The sequence below is a fragment of the Cebidichthys violaceus genome, unplaced genomic scaffold (genome assembly GCF_023349555.1).
Source record: "Cebidichthys violaceus isolate CVI_PGR_0920_01 unplaced genomic scaffold, fCebVio1.0.p SCAF_20, whole genome shotgun sequence".
Classification (NCBI taxonomy): domain Eukaryota; kingdom Metazoa; phylum Chordata; class Actinopteri; order Perciformes; family Stichaeidae; genus Cebidichthys; species Cebidichthys violaceus.
Window position 1 is genome coordinate 11,640,884 of NW_027176373.1, and position 23,316 is coordinate 11,664,199.

Below are 23,316 nucleotides of genomic sequence, written 5' to 3' on the forward strand. Positions count from 1 at the left end.
GTGGGTGCATTTATGTCTGCACTAATAGCCCTGTATACTAATTAAGACATTAATCCTGTTGTTGCAGTTGTCATATTAACACTTGTCTGTCTATATGTCAACAGGAGAGTAACCTGGTTAAAATACTCTTAATTTTCGTTTACTTAAACGTGTTCACGTGTCAAAAGGAACACAAGGGGGAGGATTTAAAGTGTTTGTTCACAGGGATGACAAAAAGGTGAGTGTTAAGAGCCCACATTTTGGGAGTGAATCAAACATACCCCTGCTGCGTGAAATCTCTTTCATTTGAACTGTGTGTATGCTTAATTGAACTATTATCGCCATCTCTGTTGTCACAGAAACAAGCAGGCCCTTGCACTGTTTCCTGTCATGCAATCAAAACAAGTCCGGCCAGTTATGTTCCGAAAATGACATCTAAAATGTGATTGTTTTGGGATGTTTTTAAGTCACATTATGCATAAATAAATCACAAGCATCCACTTACATTTGTATGTTGTTAAAATGTACTACAAATGAGGTATTTTGTTACCTGTTAGCCCCCAACCCTCAGTAGACGGTGCAATTTGCTTTAAGGAGCATCCTGAGAGTGAGTGGCTGAGAGACACATGTCAGCCACACCTGCTTCATTCTTACATAAGATCATGTGAGCACAAAGAAACACTAGGCTGGAAAAAGCACACATGGCTGACACTTAAACACTACGCACATGACATTTACACAATAATACTCATTATTACAGGAGTGTACAGTCAGGGGTGGTGGGGACAAGGACGAGCAGTTAGAGTCTGGATACTGCACCAGTGTGGGCAGATAAGGGCTGTGCAGGAGAAGTGGTGTGAGATTTAAGATGAAGTGGCACGAATTGCAACATAAAAGTTGGGAACACTGATATAATGAGACAAAAAGACTGCAGCGCACCTTCGGTTGTATCCGTTAAGGTTCATGGACAATGACAGGTGGGAATGAAGGGGAGATACATGGACAAGTAAAGCTAAGGGAATGATCATATGAGTAGAGAAAAATGTGAGGCTGAGCTAAGGTATGAATATTTTTTTTTTAATGAATCAGAATGATTAAAGTCTATGGTGAAGAGATTTGTTCAACCTATTATATGTTTACTTGGTAGGTATTCAAAGCTACAGTGTTTTTTTGTTCAAAAAAGAACATGGGTTAGACTTTGTTTTAATTGGTAGAGCTAACAGACATATTCAATCTAATTTATGTTCTCCATTTAAGACTGGAAGTTGCGCAGCATTATTTGCTCTATTTAGGGGTTTTGAACTTGTCTGGCCATTCGATGCATGGCGACAAATGGCAGTCAGAGCCCCACTATCACACACGGCTAGCGTTGTTACGCTGCTACACAACTTTAGCCCTGAATTTGTACTTCAAATGCATTTCACTTTGCTTGGAATAATCATTCGGACAAAACATTTTTGTACATTTTCACTCGATATACAATTCCACAAAAATGAATCATCATAAACAATCATTTGTAATTATTGCCCAACCCACACAAACACCCTATTTGCCATTTCAGAATCACCTTGGCAACAGTAATGTTTACAGCAGCCATCACCTTGGCTCCTATAATCACTATCCTATTCAAACCATTATCAACAAAGCTTTTCATAATGAAGGGTAAGTTTGTGCTTTACAGCACTGCATATCAGACTATATTGAATATGATGGCTTCCCAACATCAGAGATGATTCTCGTTATGTTGCATTGAACAGAAGTCCAGATGAACAACTTGAGCGAGGCCACATATTTAATATTGTATAATGTATGATATTGAATAAAAGCCTGGTTTATGTATGCCTTTGTTCAAATATAATGTTATTATAAGAAGACAATTTGCAAAATGGTGACTAAAATAGAAACAGGCCATTCACATAATGACGTCTTTTTCGGGGGTTGGACCCTTTGTAGATTTGCACGTTATGTTTTCCACTGATGCAGACAGATAGCTTTTTCAGAACTTAAAGTTATTTTGAAAGTTCTAAAAAATTTAATTCCATTTTGTCTCCTTGCAGGGCCACCTGGCAGTCTATAACTTCCCCAAGTATCATCAGTCTATTGACGTATTTGGTCAGAAACAAATGACGATGTGTGTTGTCAGTATTGGCCAGCACTTTCTTAAAGAAAACTCCACACCAGATCCCTCAGTGTAAAGTATTTTTATTAGGTTAAATGTTTAATTGTCCAATATAAAATATATCGTGGATGAGAGAGTTAAGAGGTACAATGACTTGAGCTCCTCTGAGATGCAGAGTTTATTATTTTTGCTACGATTACATCAACATCTTCCTTTTCATGGTTTAATTCTTATCGTTCTTATTCTCCAGCCATTTGGTTTCCATGCTTTTGTTGGTTTAGTTTGTGTCCTTTACTGCTGCTAAAACATGGCTCCCTAACTGCTGTAGTAATACACTGTAGTCCAGATGTGTTCCCAGTATCCAAACAAATTATTAATTAAAATGTTTTCAGAAAGGCTGGGACAACCTGCAGTGTTTCTCCTCTTTAGCAATAAACCACCCATTTACTCTGAAAATAAACTAGAGGAGCTCTCTTTGTGCAAATGCAGTGACTACCCAAATATCATCAGAGGATCCCAGGAATAATAAAAAACATTTTGTTTCATTGGTTTGTCTTTTCTTACTGTTGTTTGTTCAAAAAAGAAAAAGTGATCTTAGTCTGACATTTTGATGCACTTTTGAAAAACCAAGGGAAATAGAGAAATAACATTTCTATTTGTCTTATTCGGAGAGCAGTCCTTCCTTGATGTTAACTCAAAGTTTGAGTTGCCTCACCAAACCTGTCTCTTGAGTTAATAAAAAGGAAAACGTTAATTTTCAGCTCCATGCTTTTCCCTAACCATAAACTTATAATCCTTAAGATTTTCATGAAATCAAACCCCATTTTTAAAGTGTTCATGGTCGGTATTTGTCTGCAATAACCATTCAATATAGCATTAAACTGCACCTGCTGTTACCATGGTAACCATGGGTGTCGACAAATCAACCAAGTCTAAATTCTTAAGCATTACAACTTTAAGTGTTTTTGGTGCCTAACCCTTACTGTATTTTAACCAGAGTATCTTTGCTTTAACCACAGTCTATCTATTATACCCTTAACCATGGGCTTCTGTAGTTGCCATGTGCTGATATAGTAGAAAACAAGAATTTTGGAATTGCTGACATTAGATGAAAAAAAATTAAAATTAAAAAATCTCCCTGAAGGTACTGTAATCAAGGGTTTCACAGACGTTCCTGACCAAGATCCCTATTTGCAATGTACTTTCCTTTACATCCTTAGGGTTAGACATTGTCATCTACAATGTCTGAAAATATGCAAGTGATGATGGCTAAAAATAAGGCAAGGGGATCTACAATACTATTTGAGATGCAACACATACTGTATATCATGTGTTATTACACTCTGGCATAAATCAATGGATACACAGGGCAAATCAATTATAATTTTAATAGTTTGTCTACAGCCATAATAAAGGCCCTTCTAACCTTGTGTACGTGGGGACGTTGTACAGACGGGATAAGGAAGGAGCTGTCTCTGTTAATTGGGAATCTAGATGAACGCCATAGGGGAACCTTGCAGATTTTGAAATAGAGGATCCATCACAAATGGAAACCTAAAGAAACCATATGCTGTAAGTGTGGGAGTTAGCAGGTGCGCTATGTTAGACCACAGACATAATAATGGGTAATCATAATAATGGGTAATAACCCATATATCTACAAGTCATGCAGCTGGCCCTAGCTACACACTGCTCATCTGTTCCTGGAGGGGAGAAGCAGACCGGCTTCCTTTTCCAGCCAGAAGAGTTCAGCAACACGTCCTGGAACATAAGTATGCTTCATTGTCTCACACTGGGGGAGTTTTGACTCAGGATCATCATTCATTTGAGTAAATACATACAGTTTACTTTGGCACCCTATTCAGGCTGCCACAACACAAAACGACTGCGGAAATTTAAACGTTGCCTTAAGAGGACTGTCACGTTCACTGGACAGCGTGCCTTGACCGATGGGCTGGCTGCGTTGATGATGAGTTCGTTGCCTTAAGTAGAGTGCTGAGACCCGCTGTGTGTGATGGATTGCTGCTGAAATGATTTGTATGCCCAAAAGTGTCGAGAGGTTTCCCTGTGCTCCGAAGATACTGCTCTGAGCTCAGCTGAATAAAAGGCGGTGGATGTCATTTGGGTTGCAGTGTCACTCTAGAACATACAAGTCTTTATAGCTAACGTGAGATTTCTCCTACACAGCGTTTGCATGATATTTGATCTTTTGGCCTCTGTTCTTTCATGTACTAATCTATACATTTGTTATTTGACAGGAAAAATACAATGTGCTGGGTAAAATATTTCAATAAAAAGTAGACAGCAACATATCGTCAGAACCATTTGTTTAAATAAGCTGACACTGAAACCTCAAAGTCAAATTAGACATCATGCCTCACTAAGCCTGACAGCTGAATTTAAAAACGAGTCCAAAACACAATGAAGGATTGGTAATTAATTGCCAGAATGCTAATTGCCACACCTTTGAGGTCAGGGCTTTTCAAACGCAGACTCCTGTTCCTTTATAGAGGAAAGGAGCATCATGTTGGTTCAGGTAGGGCACTGGGTTCCTGCATGCCATCGGCTGATCAGTATCAACTGACTCTTACAAACACCTTTCAGATTAAAACAAGGTCATTAGGCGGTCTCGATAATCCAACAAGCACACACTCTCGCTCCTGTGATTATTCATGTCACTGATTCCGTTATGGGGTCGTACGCCACACGGACTCTCCCATGCTGCTCGGAGCATTTTCCATCAAGTGCATCTGGACATCTATTTGCAATTTGTCTGATTGAACTGCCTGACATTTTGCAAGAGCACTGCACAAAGTAGTGGTTTTGGCAGTCCACAACGTAACCCCTTGGTTACATGCTAGACTTCACTAAAACTGGTCTTCAACAAGTTCAAGTGATTTGACGGAGCGCTGGATAGAATGAAAAATATGGCTTGGGGACGCTATGAAGTTGTATTTACACTGGGCATTCATTTAGTACAACATAGTTTATATGTATATACGGCAGGCACAAATAAAATCCAATAAAGATTTCACATTGTATTGAAGCAACCAACAGCCATTATTCATGAGGCCTGGGCACAGGGGAAATAAAATGAAGCTTTGAGAGATAATTAACAAAACAATTCATTTTTTCATAATAAAAACTGAAAATCTGATTTTATAAAAAGTAAAAAATTACAATTTAAGTGAGAATTCACTATAGTTAATTTTGATTTGATTTTTGAATGTAGTCCCACAATAGCACAAAACTAATGTTGCTTTCATTATATAATAACTTATAACACATTCCATGCTTAATTACAATTTCTTATCAAAAATAAAGGTTAAATTGGTCATAGAAAATACAGTAAATTAGCCAATTTGAATGTGTCGGAGCAACATTTCTTTATTCTTAGGATAATATGGGGCCGAGTGCTCCCCCTCATATTACTGTCCAGGTAAATCCGTTTTAATCTGCATTGACGCTGCTGGGCCGAGCTTTTATCTAGCTCCTCTTCGTTCTTCCACTTGCACCAGCCTACTGATCCTGCAACTGTCTGTGTAACTTGCAGAGCAACCTTTTGCACTGCTGAAAAACATTAAGGCTTACTGCCTTCAAACTAGAGGTCTTGGCCTTTTGAGAACAGAGGATCCCTGGTATTTCCTGGTTTATTTGAACAGAACAGACACAAGGGCCGACAATGAGGTTCTATTAAGAGCAGTTCAGAATCCACAGTGTGTGACAATAGCTAAACCCAGATCAACAGAAATCACAGGACCAAACCAGCTGATGTAATGTAACACACCACAGTACACCCAAACAGTACAGACACTATGTATAAAATGTCTCTTGTTCATCATTGAAGTGAAAAGCCTTGTGGGATGCCTTTTTTTTTTTTTTTTGCACAGGGCTTCAACAGAGCAGCTTCTTTTACGTTTTGTTAATTAAGGTCAAGTACAGTACTTTAGTTTTATTTTGGAACACCAAACATTTTCATTAAAAAAAGTTGCAGTTGTAATTTTCATATTTAAATGCATTCTGCATTCAAAGTTTATGGTGTTACCTTTTGCAGTGATGTGTCAAAGCTTACCATGTGTGTGGCCACTGCTCTATCGAGGGCCGAGTATGGTTCTGAGGTGGATGCCTCGACTTTGGACAACAGGGTATAAATCTGTCATTATACACTGTGACTCTACTCCTCTGCGACTTGTCTTTGCACCTTTCTGATAGCATGACACACGATTTAAAAAAATGTTATATGAAGACAAAATGCCCACCCTTTTCGATGTCAATGGTACAATTTAAGAAGCCTGATCAGACCCCAGTATTTTTTAGAGTATTATTAATTTCTGTGCTTGTCAGTGTTTGCCTCAGATCATAGCTATGTCTTAAAATGTCTGCGGAGTACGTTGTCTAACATCTTACCTCCAGCTGCTTTAACTTTTGGTTTATGTAACAAGGATTAAAAAAAAATCATATTCAGTGACTGCACTAGATGCAGTCTTTTCATTTATGTTAATCTTTACTCATATTTTGTCCCTAATTGCGTCTTCAGCTTTATAGTACAGTAGCTACACTGGGTTTCCACAAGGCACTGAGTGCATTGCCATTCACAAGACAGGAAGGACATACTGTGTGTGTTTTGTTTTTTTCCATTTGGCGACACTTCACTTCTGCACTAGAGGTAAAGAGTTGGTGGGGGCATGGTTATTAACATTTCCTTTAGCACCATATCTCATTAGGCATTAAAGTTCCTCGCTGTATCCAAAGCCAATGAAAGTAGCATTAGCTATCTTCATACTGCAACATTAACTGGCTATTATGCTCCCATTTGCAAATGTAGAAACTATGACATTTAATTAATTAAAATCGGGCTACCTCCCCAATACATCATATAGGCCACATTTCAAACTGCATATCTGCCCAATTCATGTCAACACTGCCCACACCTCTCTAAAGAGCACGAGCTGCTTAATGTGTGTGCTGTGTCATAAGCAAGATTTAATTATGATCAGTGCAGTTCAATGACAAACTACCACTGCTTGAAAATAACCTCTTTTTTTTTTTTTAACAGTACATGCCATGCCATATTTGAATGCCAGTTCAAGCTTCTGTATCACTGCCCACAACATATCAAAGAACTAAGTGTTACAGCTGCTTAATGGATCATGTCTGATGAATTGAAGGGTGGAACTTTGCAATTCAGGAAAGGTCGCGTGTCTCGTTTTAATGGGCTTGCGTCTCTGCTGCTAATAAAAGACACATTAAATTACCAGATATTTTAATGGTGTTTGGTGTGCTATTATTCGCAGACTTTGCAAGACAGGACAGCACTTATCCTGGTTTGTCTCATTGTCGAGTGATACGTGATATTGTTCAAAGGAGGTTACACAAGATGGTTACCATGGCATTTGCACATGCGCTTTCTCCAGCTTTACTTTGCTCACGGATAATGGGTCAGGTCAAGCTATTCTCCTGCTTTTCTCCCCCTTGGTCGTGACGTGACTGAGAGCTGGGTCATTTTAACCTCCCGTTTCTCTGACTTGACATCTTCACACAGAATTAAAATCTCCAAGCCTCCATCACAGCAGCTGCACCATTAACCCGGAACACAGTAAATGTTTTATGTAAAGATGCTGTAGCTTGGTGTGAAACTAGCCGGTCATAGAGAGGATGTATGGACCATAACAGCTGCCACGCATCCAAGCTGGTCAAATATTCGGCTGGATTTTCATGCCGTATGGGGCCTGGCTTTCTTGCCTCGAGATAATTGTGACTCAAACACTAAAAAAACACAACATAGCCATGCTCCAAAATCTAAGAAGACACATTATGTGTTTGTTTTTGTGCTATAAGTGTGCAGCTTTCTGGACAGCAAGTCAATGGGACTTGTTGCCCGTGGAGCAGTGAGACTACAGGTTTAGTCCAATCCCAATGTCAGACATCTCAGTCCAAAAGACATTACAGATTTAGAAGAATGTTCTTGACACATATCTGAGGGCTCAGGGTAGTCCCACACTAAAACAATTGGAGAGCACAGCACATGAGGGCTCTCCTGTGGACTTTTTGAGCACTTGAAACACACTTTTTTAAAGTGCAAAATCCTGCAGTCTCTCCTTAAGGGACTGGCCCACAGATCATAGAGTTGTGACATGAAAGACAGGAACAACAGGGGAACCTCAGAAGAAACCCCAGAAAAAGAGAAAACAACACAAATAACAAAAACAAAACTGAAATCATGGAAGGTGCTGGCATGGAGGCACAATGACTATTTCATACAGCAGTATTATGATTTAAACAGTACAAAGTGCAATCATTTGAATTTATGATTGAATTTATTCATAGGCAATAACTTTAATGGCCAATCAAACACCCGGCCCTTGGTCATGTGATGCCCATTCCTTATCACTTACATGTCCATTTAAATGTTTCAGCTATAGAGCGGACAATGTGATTGGGTCACTATTACACCAAATTATCCATTACCAGTTGTACCTGCAAAGATGAGTTAGGTCAAGAACAGAAAATATCTCTAACCTCTCTCTGAGTTACAGCACTGCAAAGGCACTGTGAGTGCAACTGTAGTGAGAGCAAACACTTTTTTCAGTGCGGACTCTTTATGTTATGGCAGCATTATGATACTGTACAGCTTGTAAGGCTTTTGATATGAGGAGTTTATGAATACATGTACTTGGACTTTTTTTCACAGCGGAGGATTACCTGGTCGCAGCATAATTTGTAAGGACTGGGACATTGGTATCTACAGTACTAAAAGTATTACATTTAAAATGGACAGTGACAAAAAGCAATGACTATACCACAGACTTTGAAGTTAAACGCAAATAGACATAAATAAGATGAGGTAAAATACATAGGAACAATTGTAATAAAATAAAACTGATAAATCATAACATATTCATGTTTTTTCATGCATCTTTTGTGCGCAAATTGCCTCATTTAAACCCAGTAAGAAAATTAGACTAATCCTAACTTTGTTTCTACTCAGATGGCCACAGTGAAATGAAGAAACAAATGACACATCAATTACCACACAAATTGTACAAGGTACATCCTATGGCTTGGTGGATAAGTGCAAGCAGCCTATGCCCTATACACAGCACCAGCAGCCTGCTATCATACAGTAGGTCTTTATTTCACAACGCAGCCTTCTCTCACTATCAGATGTATAGCTACTGCATATAAACTACAAAACAACTTGACATAAAACCCTGTCCTCCTTCAAGAAAGCTCTGGTTTTGATCATGTTTATGTAAGATAGAATATCATATTGAACACCTTCCGACACTTCAACTTGGTCACCCGAATGTACTTCATTAAACATTAAGACTAAACACATTTTGTTCTGGATTCAAAGTCTCCACTTCACGTTGTCATCCAATCCATTAAGCCGCCGTTCTTTCTATTTTCATTAGGGCCCAAGCACTAACCTCGGTGCAGGCACCATATTGAAATGCAAGGAATTACTATTTTTGCCAATGAATCACCTTTTTTGGGGCTCAAGTTGCTCAGAAAATATAGAAAATGTCCACACACATCACACGTGGTGAAAAATGTTATATTATATTGTGTGTAGCAAAAAGGATCAAAAGCATCCAAAGTTGTTAAATGTAGCCCCTCATTGAGGTTTCACCTACATGTATGACATTTGGTCGGCAGATGTAAAATAAGGAGACGTACCAAAAAGTCTCTTGAAGGTATACCGTAAACCCAACAGGAAGTTGGGCATTTTACATTTAATGTGCACAGCCATTTTTAGCCTTTACCATACTTTGTCTAACTCGTCCAACAGATTTAATCAAAACAACTTCAAATTTGGTCAGTACAAATCTAAAGACCTTTCCAATGAAAAGTTATCAAATGTTTGCGTTTTCATGCAATATTGTTGCCATGGCAGCAGTGACGCCTTTTGCCTTGACACAAGAAGTTATTGTAACTTCAGCGTACATTGTCCAATCTGCCCCCAATCATTGCCCCCAGCAGAGTTCCGTTTTTATTAGTGAATGTTTGCCCCACCCCTTGCACGTAAGCCATGCCCCTTTCAGGACCCCTGAACCGTTTGTTGTCGACTCTTAAGGGAGGCGTTATTGCGCTCGGCAGAAAGTTGCCTTTTTATTTGTGTGGCTTATCTCCGCCCCCTTCATGTCAGCCCCGCCCCCTTTCATAACACATAAACTCTTCATCGTAGACACTTGTGGGAGGCATTATTGCAGATAGATCATATTTAATTAGTGACAGTTTGCTCCGCCCCCCTTCACTTTAGCTGCGCCCTTTCAAAACTCATGAACCGCTGTGCCTGGCTGCGTCGACCAGCGTCCTGCCAGTACCCCCGACATGCACAACGGTGCGATGACCCGATCAGCGCTGCTTGCAGCTTTAATTCCATTTACCTTGTCTATTTTCCCTCTGGAAACCAAGCGACACTGGGCTCACCACAATATTAGCATCACTGGCCCTTTGCTGTAATTTATTGGATACAGTACTATGGGAATGATTGCAGTCACCATATCTTTTCTGAGAGATAAAAACAATGCAGGCAGTTTCACTTGTTAAAGTACACATATTAACTGTTGATCACAGTATGTGTGATGTCACTGCACTACATCCCTGTGTAGCAAAGGATCACCCGTCAATATAATGCCACCCAATCTTTCAGGCCCTCTTGCGAGTGAATAACTAGACACAAAATGGATCCATTTCAGGAATAGATAATCAATTTATTATCTTGGAAAGAATACAGGTTTTAAATGTTCCCAAAATACTTTTCAATTTGAGGGTTATGGGAACATCTGTGGCAAAACCTTTGCTCTAATTTCTCTTCTATGTATTGACAACATTTGGATAAGGCAAATGTATGGTATAAACGAAGCCCATGCAAGTCTCAGAAGTCTTCATTCATGTTCTGTTCTATCTGAGTAAGTGTCCAAATGCCATTAACCAGGTTGACATGACGTCGGCTCAAGAGAGCGATCACAGCTATTCCAACAGCACATGAACAAGAGTAATGCCAAATTCTGCAAAAAGTCTACAAAATCACTTTATTGGTTTTCTGATGGATTTTAAATGTCACTCGTCCATAGCTAGAGGCACCGAATCAGTGGGAGAAACACACTTATTCCCCCAAAATGAAAATATACCATTTCTCATCCACAACCTGTCAGAACAGAGGTCCTGTTGTCTGCCATTAACTGAGCACTGCCCAACCACCACTGAATATTAATGGAGCCTGTCCCTGGATCATCAGAGTGTGTGCATTTAATTCACAATCCTATCTGCATCTTCTAGAACACAGGCTATGTGTGTCTGTTTGTGCACATTGTGTGTGTGTGTGTCTGTGTGTTGTGGGTTTGTTCATGAGAGAGGACATCTTCCGAGTTCAAGGCCTGTCACACACTCTGATTGACATTAGTTATATTGCAGCATAGCAGCATGTGTGTCTAATTAAGCCATCAATACATGTAATACAAGCATAATGAAAACAATATATACCAAAGTAAACAGGACACCATTGGAGCCCAATAGAGAAGAGCAGCCAGTCTGACTGACAGCCTACACGATGAGTTGATTCCAATTAAATCCCACGAATATCATCTAGTTAGCAGCATGGTTAAAAAGACAGAATAACGACGTTGAAGACACAAAGTCGGTTGATCACGCTAAGATGTGACGGCTTATCAACAGGCAAGGCCGATCGAAGGCTCCCGCTGAAAAGGGAAGAAAATATGTGCTATAGCAACAAAGTGACACGGGGATTAACATTGAACTCTCATTCCCCCAATTGTGACAGTGCGTCAAGATGGATAACGTGCGCAATGTGCGAAGTCACCAAAGCGTACAGATTGCGCACACATAAAACCCATGATGGACAGAAAAATCTCCAGTCACGTTTTAGGAGGTGGTGGTGGACATACGGCTTACCTAAAAGACTCGATGCAAGCACTGGAATTGTGATGATGACGATGATGATGACCCGTCCATCCAAACACGATTTTTCTTTTCTATCCTCTGCCGGCGTGTCGATGGTGTTTTAACTAGGCCATTTCTTCCCTGATCGCAATTATTTCTCAGGAGGGTAGCGCGTCGCAGGCTTTCGCACATCAGTACACCTTCTCGGTGTCCGTCTTTCTCCGGCTTTTCCAAAAAAAGCACACCTCATACTGCCCCCTCCTCCTCTCATCCCTCTCCGACAACACCCTGCTCTGTTCTTTATCCACAGATATTAGACTTTTATAATGTTGAGAGATGCAGCAGCGAGTGTGATTCAAACAGAGGAGGGGGGAGAGAGAGAAAAAAGCGCTCACAGTAAAATAAATGCGTAACGCTATAGCGTCAAGACTCTGCGTGTTGCCTCAAAAGTCAACGCAGTGATCTGTCCTCTTTTCCCCGTTTGTCCATGCTGATAATAATCCACGGTATTTGCCCCCCCCCCCCCCCCCCCCCCCCCCCCCAACACGCAGCACCGCAAGGGCCTTCAACAAAAAAAAAAACAAGGATTGTTTGACTTCAAATGTGAAATAGCGCTCTAAAGACACCCCAGAAAAATCAGGTGTCCAATCTCTTCTTTTACGCGCTTGCGTGGTGCTCTCTCTTGGTTTCACTTGGTATCTGATGCTCTTCACAGAAAACGGAGGCTCAGGCTGAGAAACGGCGCGGGGATCTTCCGTTTAGCCTTCATGGTTTTAGAGTAACACCATAAGTGCTTCAAATATTTAGCTGCAGAGATATTATTTTAAAGCCCGATGCCTGCGCTGAAGAGGATCCCACGACTCTCTCTCCCTCTCCCTCTCCCTCTCTCTCTCTCTCTCTCTCTCTCTCTCTCTCTCTCTCTCTCTCTCTCTCTCTCTCTGTCTCTCTCTCTCTCAGTGCGGTTTCATCGCCTCTCTCGCTCATAGGACACCACAGTATTTCAATCTCACAGCTAGTTGTCATGACGAGGAGGTGCGACGCATAATTCAATGAACAGGCGCTTGCTCTGCTGAAATCGACATGTGAAAGGAATGAAAAAAAAAATCTGCACTTGAAACACCGGGTAGGGGTTTGCTTTGATTGTTTTTAGATGAGGATCTGCACCAGACTGACGTCAGATTTTTTTTTCTTTCTTTTTGGCGCCAGGCATCTGTGCATTTCACAACTGTTTAATTATAAGATTGTTTGATGATTTATTGTTCTTTCACATGACAATTTCAGCAGAGTCAGCGCCTGTTCATTTCAATATTTCAATTCATGTAAAAGCCTATTTATATTGATAACACTTTATTTTACATGCTACATATTTAATATTTAAAGGGTGACTAAACCACAAAACTTATTTTTTTCAGCTGAAAGACTATGGGTATTTAGTAGAGGTGTTTATGGATTAAGATCTCGATATTTTAGTGCAAAGTATTTGAAAGACTACATATTGTGTTGTAAATATGCATAGAGACTGCTGGTTGAAACCCATAGCAATTGAATATTGCTATTGGCTGATCTGGAGGCAGGTGACGTATACGGACGTCAGATAAAGCTGTAAACACAACTCTGACCTGATGAGTATTAGGTTCTATAGAATATTCACTATTTTGCTCACTAACTCCTGGGAGGAATATCTGTCTCAGCAGCTAAATGCTCCACTATGTTCACCAGCTAACGGCTTATTTGCTAAATTGTATGTTTGTAGAATGAGTGAAAATTATCTTAATTTAGTAATTCTCTCTGGAAATTGAAACTCAACACAGGTAATTGTTCATGATTCTCTTCTGCTTGCGTCATTGCACTGTGACCATGGCAACTCTGCCATTGGATTAAGAGTTCAAGTATCTTTGGGTTTTTGGTCACTATGGGAGGGTAAGACGGAGCATGAGATCCACAGGCGGATCAGTGTGACGTCCGCAGCGATGCGGGTGAAGGGGGAGCTGAGTCTGAAGGTGACGCTCTCAATTTACCAGTCATCGATCCATGTTCAAACACTGCAACTCTCATCCATGGTCATCATGGGTGAGATGATGAAACCGAGGATATTGTCCCTTCGAGTCAGTCGCACAGGAACTGAGTTGTAGGGACAAAGTGAAGAGCTAAGAGCCAATGTGGCTTTGTGCCGAACGGAGCCAGTGGAGGCGATTCAGCCATCTGATGAAGTTGCCCCCGAGACACCTGACTGGATGTCCTCTGGGCATGTCCAACAGGGAGGTGATCCGGGGCAGACCCCAGAGCACACCAGAGGCAAGATATATCCCATTTAGCCTGGGAATGCCTCAGGATGTCCCTGGAAGTAGGCTATGTGGCTGGGGAGGCAGATGTCTGGGATGAAAACAATTTTCCCCCGACATCACTTAGCCTGCTTCTCACACATTCCAAACTACAAAATGCAGCAAAGCAATACCAGTCTTCTTTTATTATCATAGCCATTAGTTTGATTTGATCTAAAGTACGAAGCAAATGCAATTACATGCAAAATCTCAAATAATAAATGTCGCAATATTTGCATTACATAAACAGTATTCCTTTTTTATGTACAGTGATACTAAGTGTTAATTGAGTGTGCAAAAATACTGTGAAGTTGTGGAGGCAATGTATTAAACTGAATTGGCCATTAAAATATCAAGAGCACAAAACAATTATTATTTATTTGTGAAAACGTTATTATGCACCAATTCATCTGTAAAAGCAAAATAAGCAATATACTCATCTGATTTAGCTTGCATACACATTAAAGTATGTATTTCATTTGCTCTGTTTCTCACAATTATTTTTCTTATTTGAAAAACTTAAAATGACTATCTTAAGTAATTACTGTAACCTCAAACTGCCCCTAAATGGAATGGTTCATTGTTTTTTATTGTTTGCTTTAGTTTCCAAGCTATGTTCAGAAAGATTTATTATTTTGGCTGTCCAAGAATTTCTTAAAATGGTTATTTTTTCCCCTTATGTAGCTTTAAATACTATAAATAAATGAGAATTACACTAAAGTTACATTATTTTAATTGCTAATATTTCGTCGACCCTGTTAGCGAATCTTGTAACTTTTACATCTATTTCAATTATGACATACCATCAATGAAAGAGATTAGAATAGGAAACCAATCATCCATCAATTCAAATATAATACAAATATAATAATATGGAAATTCATTTAAAAAAAAAAAAAAAAGCGATTCCTTAAGGTGCTCAACACAAATGTCATAAGACGATTTACAAGTCAAACATGTCTTCTCTCTAACTAAATTCACTAGATTCACAAAGCTGGAAAATTGATAGCTAATTAAAAAGTCAGTGCATGTATCCAACATGCAATGACTTTGATAAATAACAGTAATGACATTAAAGCTAGAAATGTCTTGTTGCAACATAGATAAAGAGCAGAATCTAAATTTAAAAGTCAAAGCCTATGAACCACAACTTCTTGCTATGGGTCAGTACGGAGGAAAAACATTTCTCAATAGTCCTTGTGCAGAGGGCAAATCTCTGGTGTCATATTAGAATGAGAGGGGAGATAACGTCCCTGGGGCTCAGACAACTTATCATAAGTTAGTGATGAGATTAAAGAGCCACCAGCTGCAGGAGAATCATCTGCTTACTGAATATTATTAATAACAAAGCATTATCTGTCTAAACTGCTGGTCCTGGAGTTTTTTTCTGTTACCAACTGAGTGGGAGTGAGTGTTTTTTATTTATTGATTTTTCTTTTCTGGATTGCATCACAGCATCAAGCTTTTCATCATCACCTGACTCAAATAGGAGAATAGTGAAACTTTGCACTGGATTGCGTTCAGCTGCGGTGATATAAGCTCATCGTTGCCTAAACCACTGTTGTGACTGCTGCTCGTGATGCTTTGGGTTGCTTAAGTTTGCACTTTGTATATCTCAATGTTGTCCTGAAAAGCTACTATCAAGAATAACAATACAGTTTGACTGAACCTTCACCAAAGGGAGGTGTCCATCCTAAGAATGAGGAATGATATTTGAGGAGAGCAAAGTTCATCCAGTCCAATCTACAAGAGATGAGAGAGAACATTTAGAAGCCTGACAATCTTTCCACATTTCTAATGACATGTCCGTTACCACAAGATAACTGTCAGGATAATATGAGACAGTAGAAGGTATAATGTAGTAAAATGTTAGTAATCGGTAGTATCAAAGTGTTAACAAAAGTTAACTATAGTCAGTTTCTTTGAACGTGAACTCAAAAATAATGCTAAATGATTTAAATGTAAAAAAGAACATTGGACTGAGCTAAACCTCAAACTCACTGAATACAACATGATCAATGATAGAATGAATTAAACAATTAATGCTCAGAAGGGCGGCTGGACTGCCGAAGTTGCTCCGGACACAGGTGCTCAGGCAGACCGGACTCGGACTCTCGGAGTCGGGGCTCCGGGAACAGAATGCTCCGGTGTCGCCCTCCGATCATCACCGGAGGGCTGGCAGATCAACGGTGTGATGTCCCATGGATCGACACTGGGCAGACAGATTGTCAGGTACTCGAGGCAGAAGATGGTACTCAGGTTAAAACTGGTTCGGGAATCAAGATGGAACCTCCAGTTCCAGCCGCCTCCAAGTCACAGCGACCTCCAGTTCCCACCGCCGGGCCAGCATCATGTTCCCCGGCGCCCCAACTCCGAGAGTCCGGTCCGCCTGAGCACCTGTGTCCGGAGCAAGTTCGGCAGTCCAGCCGGCCTTCAGAGCACCTGTGTCCGGGGCCCTTCTGCCCTCCAGTGTCGATCCACGGGACATCTCAACGTCGATCTGCCTGTTCTCCGGTGTCGATCCACGGGAAATAGAAGGGCTCAGAACACAGGTGCTCCGGCGGACGGTCGGACTGCCGACCTGCTCCGGACACAGGTGCTCAGAAGGACCGGACTCGGACTCTCGGAGTCGGGGTTCCGGGGAACAGGATGCTGGCCCGGCGGTGGGAACTGGAGATCTCTGCGGCTCGGCGGCGGCGGGAATTGGAGGTTCCGTCTTGATTCCCGAACCAGTTATAACCCGAGTACCGTCTTCTGACTTGAGTACCTGTCAATCTACCTCCCTCTGGTGTCGATCCATAGGACATCACACCGTCAATCTGCCAGCCCTCCGGTGTCAATCCACGGGACATAGAAGGGCTCCGGACACAGGTGCTCAGAAGGAAGGCTGGATGACCGAACTTGCCCCGGACACAGGTGCTCAGAAGGACGGCTGGACGACCGAACTTGCTCCGGACACAGGTGCTCAGGCGGACCGGACTCTTGGAGTCGGGGCTCCGGGGAACAGGATGCTGGCCTGGCGGCGGGAACTGGAGGTCGCTGCGACTCGGAAGCGGCAGCTCGACACCGGAGGGCAGGCAGCTCGACGGTGTGATGTCCTGTGGATCGACACCAGTGGCAGGCAGATTGACAGGTACTCGAGGCAGAAGACGGTACTCGGATTAAAGCTGGTTCGAGAATCAAGACGGAACCTCCAGTTCCAGCCGCCTCCGAGTCGCATCGAAGTCCAGTTCCCGCCGCCGGGCCAGCATCCTGTTCCTCGAAGCCTCGACTCTGAGAGTCCTGTCCGCCTGAGCATCTGTGTCCAGAGCAGGTTCGGCAGTCCGTCGATCTGCCTGCCCTCCGGTGTCGATCCACAGGACATAGAAGGGCTCCGGACACAGGTGCTCAGAAGGACCGGACTCGGACTCTCAAAGTCGGGGCTCTGAGGAACAAGATGCTGGCCCGGCGGCGGGTACTGGAGGTCGCTGCGGTTCAGAGGCGGCGGGAACTGAAGGTTCCGTCTTGGTTCCCGAACCAGCTTTAACCGGTCAATCTCGGTGTTGGCAAGGTTGAGCTCCACTTCAAGAGGATTGGCTTTCGGAGGAGGTCCTGGACGGCCCTGAGGAGCAGCAGCCTGTAATGGTGGGGAGACAGCACTGGGTGTAGCAGCCTGCAGTGAGGAGGTGACGTTGGTTTCTGTGGTAGGCTTTATCGTCTGTATGAGACTACTGGTGCCCTGAGCATTGCAGACGGTGAGCCTGCGTTCGACGTTTTGCGGATGTCCATGGCACCAACAGACGAGTCTTTAAAAAGGCTGATGGTTTCGGTAGAAGATGTGTCTTTAAAAAGACTGTTGTTGTGTGTTGAAGATGGTCTCTGGTAGATGATCTCTGGTAGATATACTCTGACTGTCCTCAACTGATAGCTCTGAAGAAATGTTTCTTCGATCGGCCCTTATATACCCCGGAGGAGAGTGAAGCTAAACATTCCATCTCCATGGATACATAACAGGGAGGAGCTTCACTTCAGTTACCAAGGAGACGGAAAGCTAGACTGTTTCTGTGTAGGAGGTATTGATTTGTTTTTAGTATTTTGTTATTGTTTAAAGGCTCCAAACGAGTGTTCTAGAGTTTATGCAAATCTCTCTGTGCCAAGGGTCCAGTTCAGAGATTCATAAAGAGATGACACATTTCCACTCTTCAGTTGTTGGAGAACAGCTCACTCTGCTGGATTCATGTTAATATTGCATCTCTGGGCACTTGAAGCAGCACTGATGCTGTTTGAGATTATTGATTTGTATGCGTTTGTTTTTGTTAAAGAGGACACATTTCAAGCCAGCATTTACTGTTTGTTTTTTTAAAAAGCAAAGGACTCCAAGGTCAGTGTCATTGTAATGCTTCCTGAGGTGGAGAGTGCAATTCTGAGAATGAGGAAGAGGAATGTGATACTGAGTTCTTTCTTCTTCTTTTTTTACCACCAGGGTTCAAGTTGCCACGATGACATCTGTCTGTCCAGCAAACAAACTCAGACATGTACATCTTAATTAAGCTACAGCAAAGCTACAGATATTTTGTCAGATAACATGTTTTTACAATGTCTGCAGATCATAAACCAGAAAGCTAAATATATAGGGTTAGCTGGCCTAACCCTAACCCTAAGGTTTACAAAACTACAACTAAACGTTGTGAGAATCAAATCGTTAGTCAGAAAACAACAAGCTAAGTCCAGTTAAAAGATTTATAAAACTGCACAGTGAAAATACAAAATACAGATTTAATGAGCCCAATCCCGTTGACTTAACAGCTGTACTGCCTCAGGAAAGATGCTATGATGAAGCCGTCATCCTGGTGGCAACCACAGCGACAGAGAGAGGATATTATGAATTGAGTCAGAGGGGTCAATGAACAACTTCAGAGCTTTATGTTGACAGAGGGAAGGTTGAAGCTATTGTTTTTGTCTCACTTCCTTCCTTTTCTGTGTCCTGTTCTGACTGTAATCACAGCGTTAGAGCTGAGACTGAATATCTGATGTTATTGTCAATCCATCATTCAGAATCTCTTATCAGCTGTCTCTCTGTGCCCTTTTTAAATATTGATTTCCTATAACCAAAAAATAATGACTGATGTATCCAGTTGCTCTGGGCTGATTTTAAGTTGACACTGTCATAGTGTATCTCTAACTGTGAATGTTGTCGGGGAATATAATGTGGAAAATGCAAAGATCATTTGTTGGCTAGTAGGATTTGTTTCCAAATTTTGGTCACTGGTGCTAAAATATTAAAGTATTGATAAGCTCTGACGTTATTGGTTCTTTCATCAAATGTTTTAATGTTTTAGTGTCATTTATTATCAGGCTGCAGCGCACACCGTCCCTGCTCTCTGTGTCAGGGCTGAGCTCCTCCAACTAAACACACACACACACACACACACACACACACGGACAAAGTCAGCTGATAGCAGAGCAGAGAGGCCACAGTGGAGACAGTGAGGTGAACCAGGTGAAGTGAAGAAAAAACAGCATGAACATGCAAAGTCAATATTTCAAACTGCTCTGTCCACAGTCTCTCATCCACCGCCGCCATGTTTTACTCAAGCACAGCACGCTAGCTAGCTCGGCTAAGAGCAAATTGTTACAAACAAGCTAAAACTAAAGCTGTCTGTCTTAATTTGCCACATATCTTAAAATTCTTGTAAACTTAGCTTCTGGCTGAGACAAAGCAGCCTAGGGTTGGGCGACTGAACAAATACATTGGCTATTGGCGATTGGCTGAGTACACCGCTGGTTGTGTTTTTTGGATGATTAATATTAATTAATTAATAATTAATATATAAAAAGCAATTATTTAAAAATGAAAAAGAGAAAGAGAGAATATCATTAGCACACTCGTTTGTGGGTAATGTTATAAAAAGCCTTGATCACGACTAGCTCATCCACTGTGAAGTATTTCCACACTGTGTTGAACCCCGTCACGGATGCTGTTAGCTGAGTAGAGAGAAACATTAGCTGCTCTGTCCTGCTCACCAGCAACGGTTTCATTTTAACTAGTAGTCTTTATTGTATTATGCGGTTATGTTTTTGGCCACTTGAAGGCAATAAAAACAAACTGTGAACATAAGATTAACATATTAACTTTTAGCTTTAGTTTTTATTTTGGTCTTCAGCTGCCGAGGGATATATCTGGGCCTTTAGCAGCTAAACGCTCCACTTTGTACCAGCTAGTCCCTAACTTTACCTATCTGACCAGTGACCGGTGGATTTTTTTTAGCTTTTTCCACAAAAACAGCTGCCTATGCAGCCGATGCAAAGACACAGTAAAGTTGCGGGCTGCAGCGAGCTGCAGATTCGAGTGCTAATTCTCTTTCGGTTCATCACTACCAGCGATCCCATAGTGTCACATTTTGATTTGAAACATTGTTATTCTAAAAATATTGTTTATAGCAGCTTTAACTTGTCACAAGACTGTGACATGAGAGGGTGGAGCTAAGTACAGCCAAACACCGAATCACTCATTTTTAGGTGACCAAAAAGGTTACAATGAACTACACTGTGAAAGGGACAATGTTGTAAGACAAAATCACAGACAACTTAAAACTAGTGACTGAGACCATAACTTGTTGTGAAGTAGAAAAATAGGGGAATTTCTTCTCATAGAGTTCCATGCAATCAGACTTATTTTTGCAATCAGAGGAGTCGCCGCCTTTTGGCTATTAGAAATAATGCAAGTTTAAGACACTTCTGCATTGGTAGGTTACCACCTGGTGACCATGCACTAAAAATTTCTTAAAGAATTCTTCCAATGAGTCTGACACCACTCTCAGATATTTTGTGCCACAATATGTCAATATGTTGTCATCTACATACGTGTCCAAATTAAGATTTGCTGCAGAGGTGTCTTTTCTTTAGCCAGTAGACTCATTTATGATGGTTTGCACTGAAGGAATCCACCACTGGTACCAAAAGGGAGATGTCCATGTGAAGAATAAGGATTGATATGCGAGGAAAGCAAATAATGATCCAGTGCAATCTACAAGAGATGATGGAGAGAACATTTAGAAGCCTGATTGCAGATACAAATGGGACTGGAATGATGATTTGTTCCCTATATTTAACACCCATTTAATCTCTCTCCCTCCTTGCCTTCCCTTTCTCTCCTTCTCACTCAGCCCCCTCCCTCCTGTACGTAACACTGTACACTCTCCCTATCCATAGCTATGTCTTTAATAGGATGAGGGAAATCATGTTAAAGGATTTAAAACCTCTGCAGTAAAACGCTGTAGCTTTGCCAAGCTCACTCTCTGTCGTTCAGCTTCTCGTTCTCTGTCTTCTGTCTCCTCTCTTTGTTACTGTTCACTCTCACAGACCTCAGACTAATAACAGAGGTCCAAAAAAAAAAAAGAGCACTAGTGAATGTTTGACCATTTGTGTCAGTACATTTCCGTACTTGATGCACAGCGCAGGTCACATGAAAAGTTCAATAGTCAAGAGAGCTCTGGTGGCTGGATCATTTGTAGGATCTCAGAGAGCATTAAATATTGGAGAGAAAAGTCTCTGTCTCAATCTTCAGATGAAAAAACCCTGTTAGACTGTCTAGTTTCGAGGAGCTCGACTTGAAGATGTTGTTTGAATCAGAATAGTGAAATACAGAGGGAACTGCATGTACTGCCGTGTCCAAGTTTTCTTCATTGTGTCCGAATTTGCCAAAGACCTTCTAAATCAGTCTAAATCCATTCTGACTGGATTAAATACGGACACTGAATTTACGTTACAATATGATGATCTGGGAAGAGCAATGTGTTATATTTAATAGCTGCATTAGTAAAACACAGATGGGACACAGGGCATGTGGGTCATCCATTGATTTAGTAAAGTAGATGACCACATTTGAATTTAATATTTTGCTTTCCTCCCCTCAGTTAATTCTGGATTTCCACATTGAAGTGAATAAGTGATGTTATGTTTCGGTCACCATTTGTCCTTTATTTGTCTTTCAGAACAACAAAAAAGGCAGCAAGTAACGATTATTTTCATTATCGATAAGTATTATTTTGTCTATGAAATGTCAGAAAACTGTAAAAAAAAAGAAAAGAAAAAAGCCCATCACAAGTTCACCGAGCTTAAAGAACCCAAAGAGATTCAACAATATGCCACAGAGAAAAGAAGCAAATCCTCAAAAGTAAGAAGATGTTTTCGGTAAAATGTTTGGCTTTTTTGCTTCAAAAGTGACCAGAACAGTAAATTGATTAAATAAAAATAATTGCCAATTAATTTTCTGTCAATCAACTAATTGTTTAATCGACTAATCGTTTCCGCTCTCCATCTCATTAATCGCTTTGGTCAACAGCTTTGAGCTGTTACATTCTTGCTTGCATCTAAAAAGTGAATATACCACAAATAATCTCTTATGATATCAGTAGATAACTTGTGTCACCTTCAGCACGCCAATCAGAGGTGAGCATTTTCTGATGCAGAATAATATTGTGAGGTTCATCATAATACAGAGGAATACAGCTTGTTATGCATAGAGAATAACTTTCTTCTTTCTTATCGTCCTTCTTCACATTAATTCCATCTGAGGTGGAAATGTGCTGATTTTCTTTGAGAATGAAAGAATAAGGCAGCAGGCGAGACATGCCCTTGCTGTGTTCTTCAAGGATGCAGCAGAGCTGCGAGTCAGTGGCGTTTCGTGTACAGCAGGAGGTGCTGGCTGACTGCGCACCGCTTTCTCCATCTTCCTCTAATCCTGTAGCGGCTCTGTCAGTGGGAGATAGTCACGGTCTGTGAGTAAGACTATCAGGGAGGAGAGAGGGAAACCAGGATCGAAAAGGAAGATGGGAGGATACACGGGGACCGGCACGGCAAATGGTGCTTTAGTAAGGTGTTAGGATGAAAAGTGGGGGTATAGGTGGGCAAAAGTGTTGTGTGCACGTGCGTGGATGCGTGTGTGTGTGCTGAAGCTGGATGGGTGATCCTTAAGGACATGGTTTGGTTTAGTGGAACCACTTTTTCTTC

The 23,316-nt window shown here is 41.2% G+C and overlaps 1 protein-coding gene across 1 annotated transcript in view; it reads right to left on the reverse strand.

Moving 5' to 3' along the window:
• nlgn2b (neuroligin 2b) overlaps window positions 1-12,504 on the reverse strand; it is a 65,875-nt gene extending 53,371 nt beyond the window's left edge. Inside the window, exon 1 of the mRNA XM_068716393.1 lies at window positions 12,017-12,504. The gene's annotated coding sequence lies outside the window, so the exon portion shown is untranslated. The remainder of the gene's footprint in view (window positions 1-12,016) is intronic.
• Between the last annotated feature and the right edge of the window lie 10,812 nt (window positions 12,505-23,316).